This window comes from Microcebus murinus, chromosome 1 (genome assembly GCF_040939455.1).
Source record: "Microcebus murinus isolate Inina chromosome 1, M.murinus_Inina_mat1.0, whole genome shotgun sequence".
Taxonomy (NCBI): domain Eukaryota; kingdom Metazoa; phylum Chordata; class Mammalia; order Primates; family Cheirogaleidae; genus Microcebus; species Microcebus murinus.
The window spans coordinates 115,795,898-115,803,348 of record NC_134104.1 but is presented as its reverse complement, the minus strand read 5'-3'; the positions used below and the strand labels follow the sequence as shown (position 1 = coordinate 115,803,348).

The 7,451-nt window shown below is 53.3% G+C and overlaps 1 protein-coding gene across 1 annotated transcript in view; it reads left to right on the top strand.

Moving 5' to 3' along the window:
* Positions 1-1,253: 1,253 nt before the first annotated feature.
* The window catches only part of PXYLP1 (2-phosphoxylose phosphatase 1), a 58,543-nt gene continuing 52,345 nt past the window's right edge, over positions 1,254-7,451 (top strand). Inside the window, exon 1 of the mRNA XM_012762310.2 lies at positions 1,254-1,567. The gene's annotated coding sequence lies outside the window, so the exon portion shown is untranslated. The remainder of the gene's footprint in view (positions 1,568-7,451) is intronic.

The window sequence follows — 7,451 nt, the reverse complement described above, 5'->3', positions numbered from 1 at the left end:
AGAGCCTGGAATCAGTGAGAGGACAGTAAGGAGGAGAGGGCAGAGGGACGGGGAGAAAGGTTAAGGAGGGGTGTGGGCTGTAGAGGCCCTCAGGGGCCAGGTTGGAGAGTTTGGGGTGATGCTCAAGGGGACAGTGAAAAGAATTTGTGCTCATGGATCAGGAGAGGCTGCGTCAATGTTCTGGGAAGTGGGAAGACTGAGGACAGCGTTGCATCCCGGGAGCACGGGGAGAAGGGCAGGTTAGCAGACGCCCCACGCAGGCACTGACGGGCCATTAAGCTTGCTGGTAACTAAGGCGTCCCCAGTGGCTGAGAGAATGACGAGACACGGGGTAAATGGAGTTGGGAGCTGGGAAGAGGCAGAATTTGGTGCTGGCCGTGGTAATTTGAGGTGGAAAGTTCTAAACAGAAAACTGGAGAGTAGGAGGAAATGTGGGTAAAATATCTGGGTCAAGCGCGTGGATTGGAGAACCATCAATAAAGGAATGAAATAAGTGATGAGCTCTTCTAGAGAAGGTACACCTCAGAGGTAAATAGTAGCAAATCCCGGGTTCTCTTTGGCCCAAGGGCAGTTGTGCTGGGGCACACAAGGGTCTGTGGACCTCGGACTGACAGCAAAGGCCTGGCCATGGCTGTAGGTCAGATCACGTCCCACAGAGAAATTCTGCAGGAATCCCCACCAGCCAGAGCCGGACATTTTCAAGAAATGCCCCACAACATGGGGTCGAACCAAGCACAACCGCGCGCCCAGGAGATGCCCACCAGGGTGTTACAGATGCCGGTCCAGCGCTCCGCGGCCGGAAGGGTGGAGAGGGAGGCTGCGGGGCCGCGACCTCAGCAGGGTGCCTGCAGGCCGCTGGAGACCGGGGCAGCAAGGACTGGGGTTGACACAGGGCCGGATGTGGTCTGAGCCGGAAGAGAGGCGTGGGGCAGGCTGAAGGGGCGGGGCGGCACGGTGGCGAGAGCCCGAGAATTGTGACAGTTTGGGTCCACGTGGCAGCCGGCGGAACCCAAACACGCGCGCCCACCCTGGCGCCAGGATCGGCAGCGCCAGGCAGGCACATGGACCCCGAGCGCCCCCACCAGGGCCCCGGGCCGGGCCAGGTCTGTGGACCCGGCCTTGGCCCGCGTCCGCGCCGCCCCCGGTCCCCGGTCCCCGGTCCCCGGTCGGGCATTGTGAGGCGCTCGCCGGCCCTGCGCGTCAGAGCCCGAGGTGCCCGCGCGCTCGGCTGCGTGTGCCATGGCTTTGGCACGCCGCGGTCTCCGCAAACTAGCCGCGAGCGTGGCCTCCCAGAGGCAGCGTCCCCTCGGCAAACCGCCAACCCCGCGCCCAGGGCCCCGGCAGGACAGCACCGCAACACCGCCTCGGGGGCGGAGCTCCAGGGCGCCCGGCGCGGGGCGGGCCGGGACCCGAGTGCGGCGGGGTCGGCAGGGGGCGCTGCGGGACCCCGCGCTGGCGGCGGCCGGTGCGCGCCGCCCTCGCCTCCCCTCGCGCCGGGAGGAGCCGGCGGCGAGCGCCGAGCGCTGCGCGCAGCGGCGGAGCTGGGGCTGGGAAGGGACCGCGGGCGGTGAGTGCGGCGCGGGCCGGAGCCGGGGCGGTTGCCGTTGGGTTTGAGCAGCGCGGAAGCGGGAGGCGGGCGGGCGTCCAGGCTCCGGGGTTGGGAAACTGAGCGGTTCCCCCCAGCACGCCAGTGGGACAGGGGTGAGGAGGCTGGGGCAAGCATCGGGTCCGAACCCAGCCGCTAAGCCCCCTCCTCCATCCCGGCCTGGCCGCAGACCCTGCCTAGCCCCACACTTGCGCCCCCACCAAGCCACTCCCCCGCGCGCCCAGTGTCCCAGCCCCGGCCCCCAACCCCTCTCCAAGCCCCTTCCCTGCAAATCGCCTGCTCTCTCCCCAAGCCCGCGCCCCGCGACTCTCGAGACCCCAGTGCCTCCTGCTTCTCCACCTCTCGCCCCGCGCCTCTGCTGCGGGGCCTCGTCCGCCTCGTCCCCGCCCCTCCAGCCTTCTCCCGCTCGGCCCCCGCACCCCTGCAGCCGGATTCCAGCCCCGATTCCAGCTCCCGGAATCCCCTTTCCCGGGCAGTCTCGAACCGGCCAGTCTCCAGGTAGGAAGGCGGCCGTAACTTCTCGGTGGCCTTTCCCGGGGGTGGGGCTGGCTCCTCTGGGCAGCTACCTGCCGCCCGGCGCCTCGCGGAGTCCCGGGCCGGCGGAGCGGCGGCCCCGCGCGCAGGTTAGCGTTCCTGGATGCTCAGGTTGGGACTGTGTGCTTTAGACCCCACGGCGTTGCTTTTGCGGGTGAACTTGCCTGCGTCTCGATCTTTTAAACGAGCTGCCTTTGTCATACGCACAGAAATGGATTTGCTTGGCGGTTGCTTTCTTTGCGGCTGCAGCCGCCTTTCAAGTTGTACCTGTGGATAGCAAAGGATTAGCGGTGCAGGAGGACGTGGAGCCATATTCTCCCGCGTCAGCCGTGCGTTCAGCGGTTGCGAAGGGGCTTCGTGGGCAGTGAGTGTATCGCCGCCTGCGTGGCCAGTGTCTTCGTGGGAAGGCAACGGTGCTTTGTAAGCATTCAACAAGTACGATCAGGAGAGACGTGGAATCAGATCGGACTGTGGATGGGGAAGTCTCAAGGGGTGGATGGCCAAGGGAGGATGGGGAGGGCACCACACTTGGGGACATTTGTTGACATTTGCAGAAAGCCCTGGGATGGGGAGCAGGCAGTGCTGAGCCCACCTTTTCAAACGCGCTGTGACTGTGAACGGGCTTGGCAGCACCTTCTCGTCCTCAGAGGTATTGGCGCCCAGTCCAGACATCTGTGGGAAGAGGGCTTACAGCAGATGGCTTGAAAAGCCTCCCGGTCCCTGGAGATAGGTGGAGATGCACAGCCACAGCCTGGAAGCCAGTGTGTGAATCTGCCCTATCCCTTCCCCCGGCTTTCATTAAATCTTGGATTAAATTAATTGCCTATTTCAGAGAAAGGACATGTAGGACGAACTTCTCTTTGGGGGATTGGCTCCTGGCCAGCCCACCCTCACTGATGCCTGGGGAGGCTGCTTTGAGCACCCGTTTCAGGGTGGACCACCTGGCCTGTGGAGCACGGCATTCTGCGCATTTGTGGAATTGCAGTATCTGTAATTCTTTTTCTATTGATCGGCTTGAATAGTAATTAGCTCAGTGTTCTTTCACCATTGAATAGGTAAGTAATTAGCCCAAGGACACACTGGGGCTCAGTAAGGTCTTTCTGAGTGTCCACAGATTCCGTAGGCTTCTCCTCTGCCCTCACCCACTGCTTTGCGATGAGTGGCTGACTGTCAGATGCCCCACTGTCCAGGAGCATCTGCAGCGAGGGGTGGGACCACCTCTGGCCACAGCCCCTGCCTGGCACCCTTATGTGGTGGGTACTCCATGTTTGTGGAGTAAAGAAATGGAACCCCCTCTTGAATCAGTTTGAATCTACAACCCATGTTTTTCCATTTTGCTACACTATTTTCAAAATGTTACACTTAAATTTGACACATTTTAGAAAAACCATATAATCTCACTAGAGACACACTCATTTTTGGGTGTGTTTGGACAGAGAGCTCAATCTACAGGTCAGGCTCTGATGGCTGGTTTGTAACCTCAGTGGGAACTCGAGAATTCCATGAAGAAAATCTGTTGTCCTCATCCCAAAATTGGTATGGAAGTGATGGACACCCTGGGGAGCTACGAAAGCTGTCTGCTATGGGGTGAGTCCACCACAGCTTAACTGATAAGCTGTTATCAGATAAGGGCCCTGAGCAGTGGCCCCAGCCCTCAGTGGCATCTCCAAGGGAGATAGGGTGTCACTTGTAGAATTCCACTGGCCACTTCGAATTGCACCATCCTCACTCCAGGGGGTGCTGCCCACCCAGAAGCTGCTTCTGGTGGAGGGCTGGGATTGTCCCTTCTCGCACATTTCTTGCATTGTGGTTTGCAGCTCTATTGGGAGGAGGGGGCTGGTGTTTTGGGAGGTGCTTTGGTCTGTCAGAGATGGCTGTGACCCACTGGCAGATGGAGCAAAGTCTAGCTCTTCTGCTTTTGTCAAAGGTCAGCCAGAGGCTGAGGGGGTTACCCATGCCCCCTTTTTTTCAGGAATCTTGGATGTGCTAGGGCTAGAACTGAGAATGCCACTTGGATGTGGGAACCTGCACTGCCTCTGGCTGCCATGAGCTTATCTCTCTTCTCCAGACTGTCTCTGTCTTCAGATCTGGCTCTTCCTCAGAATTCCTGCAGCTGGTAAAGATCTGTTTTCTAGAAAAGGTTTAATTAGTGCCTGCAATCTGTGAGTGAGAAAGGGAGGGGAGGGAGAAAGAGAGATACTACTATCTGGAGGTGAGTAGGAGAAAGGATGGGAGAATATTCAAGGTCCTGAAAATTCAGGGAGAGATTTTGGCCCCAGCACCTATCCTGGGGCAAGATTCTTGGCTTGTAGATAAGGAAGTACACCCACATTCTGGAGTAGGGGTCCCCAGTTAGAAGAAAAGTCACCGAGATAGGAAAAATAGCACCCAGTAACCTGAAATTTTTAGGTTTGCTGAGCCTACCATTCTGAGTTCTAGAAGGCCTTGAAATCCAGCTGAGAGCTGGGCTTGGCAAGGTAGAAGGGCACCGAGCTGTTTTAAGATTCTGAATGAGGAATGTGCCATCTTTGGAAATGATGGCTTGAGCCAAGATTGGTCTGGGGTTTGGCCTAGGGGAGCCACATTATACCTGAGATGCTGAGGGGAGAGTCAGGGAAGTGACAAAAGGAGCAGCGGCTCAGAAGTTCTGTGCACCTGTACTTATTAGAGGGAAAAGAAGAAGAAATGGCCTTTTAGGAGAATGGTGGGCCTTTCAATACAAGCAGCCTCCCAGGGACTCTTGTTGAACCTGCTGCATGCCCTCATAGGTAGATTTGGCCGCTGGAGCCCTTCAACCTGGAGATAGTGCTGGGAACGAATGGCAGGGTCTGCTCTGGGTCCAAAGGGCTGAAGGCCCCAGTCACTTAACTGAGCCCCAAACTCCAGCCTAGCTACTCTCCACCCCCAGAACCTGCAGGAGGCTCTGATCCTTCTTGAACTTAGATTGAGGAAGCCATTGGCTTTTGGAAAAAGATCAGTCTCCATGAATAGAGGAACAATCCCAGGAACATGAGAAGTTAATGATTAAAAAGACACGGAAAAAGAACCTGGAGGAGCCTTGCGGAGTAGTTCCTGCAGCCAGGAGGCAGTCATTGCCGCATGCCCTTGGCTGGGTCACCTGTGCATGCATGGGTTCATCCCACCACCCCTCACCCCCATCCTTCTGCACACCAGCAGTGCCCCCTCTTTTCTGGGTACTCTGGGGTGGAGGAGAGTTTGGGGAACTCAAACATCTAGTAGTGGAGACTGTAGGAATTTAAAAATTCTCTTCATATTTGCAGTCACTTCCCCAACTTACACATTCATGTTTCTGTTTACAAGGCATCCTTTTGTCCCCGGCTTGCTACCCTCTATGCCTCTGTGTGTGACCAGCTTCTTCAGGAAAGCTATAATCAATAGGATAGAAACCAGAGCTTTAAAAAACATACTAAAGATGAATATTATTGCACCTGATTTTAACACCTACACTCCCTCCTCTCTTCTTCTATTTGTGGTTAGAGCCATCATTTACACCAAATTTACAAATAGTTCAAATGCTATTATTTGTCCTGCCCCTCAGTTATTTGGAGACATGTGTCTTTCTAACCAACAAAACCATAGCTCATTTTCCTAGGCCTACCTCATTCTTGGATCCAACACCAATTTTCAGGCCTTCAGAGATACCACAATATCATTTTGAGCTTTTTCACTATAAAATGAAATGAAGCTCTTGCTTGCTAATTTTGTCATCTGCAAATATAGGAGAATCTGAAGCTAGAATGAAACATTTACTGTCTTGTTAATTCTTTATGCTTCTAAAATGAAAGAGGCGGTTGGATTAGTAGAGAAAAGTTATTAAAGTTATAGTAGAAATGTTTAGAAGCTCAGAACTAATAGTGGCGGGATGAAAACTTACAGAAATACACTGTTAAGGTTTAAATGTAGTTACTAAAACAGATATCAATACGAACCTTCTTGAAAGTATAGACAAGTATACAAATTTTGACAAGTATAGATTAAGCATAGAAATTTTGATCCAAGTCATTTTATGCATTATGTTATTAGGATCATGTATTGTGTTTATACAGTACCTTACCATATAAATAGGCAACTATGTCCATGATCTCATCAAATCCTTCCAGCAAGTCTGGGATTTTCTTAGAAATGTGGAGAAGGGACCTTAGGGTGCTTAAAAGACTTCCTTTAGAATTCAGATCTCTTGAGCAGAGAAATACTTCGTAAACCTGGATATTCCAGCTGTAGTTGCTTGATAACCAAATGTGGTTACATAGTTATTTGAAAATTATAGGTAGTCTCCTGCTTAGAGGTAAAAGTAGGTATTGGTGTTTCCTAAAATGTTCTGCAAGTCAAACAAACAAACAAGAACAGTTGTGTGAAGTACTACCAGAAACCTCTTAGAAGGATTTCTCAAAGTTTGTGGATATCAGAGGTTCTCTGCTGTTACTCCCTAATAGTAGAGTACCTGACTTTACTTGTGTATTCAGCACAGTGCAGTGGTTAAGAGTGTAGACTCTGAGACCAAACTGGCTTTGAATTCTGGATCTACCATTACTAGCCTTGTACCCTTGGGCAAGTTACTTAATTTGGGGGGCCTCAGTTTCTTTGTTTGGAAAATTGGGGGGATGATAATACCTACTTCACAGTATTGTTGCAGAGTTGAAATGAGATTATATGTGACAGGGACTTAGAGCAGTGCCTAGTACATGGTACATGCCTTAAAAAAATGTTAGCTGCTATTCCTATTAATTTAGTCCTTAAAAATGCATTTTGGGTGCCAACCGAGTGCACTGAGATGATCAATACAGAATAATGGATAAAACACATACAGTCTCTGTCATCATGGAACAGAGCACATTATACCCAAGTTCACAGTAAAGGTCAGGAAGGTCAGTGCGGATGTATTTCCAGGATCTTGCCCACTTCTTATGGCCCTGAGAGACTGGGGTGTGGCCTGCAAGGGGTTGACCATGCTTGGGAGTGGGGTGTTGATCTTCAGCTGGTATGCACTGGGGTCACATGATCTTGCCGGCTGTTTAAGACGGGCACTCATTTTGGTTGGTCTGTGTCTGACCCATGATGGCTGTTGATGTTTTAACTATCACTCTTGGCCATAGGTTGTTAGTGGACAGTGTGACAAGGGACCACAGACTCACAGTGTGCTGGTGCTGTTCTTGGTCCTGGTTGGCAGAGTGCTGCCCTGGTGCTGTTTTGGAGGGGCTCTGCAGCAGCCCCAGAAGCCCTTGAACCCATCAGGGACCCAGTGCTGTGAGCGAGAAATACCACAGCTGCTCCTGAGGGCAAGTGGGGACTA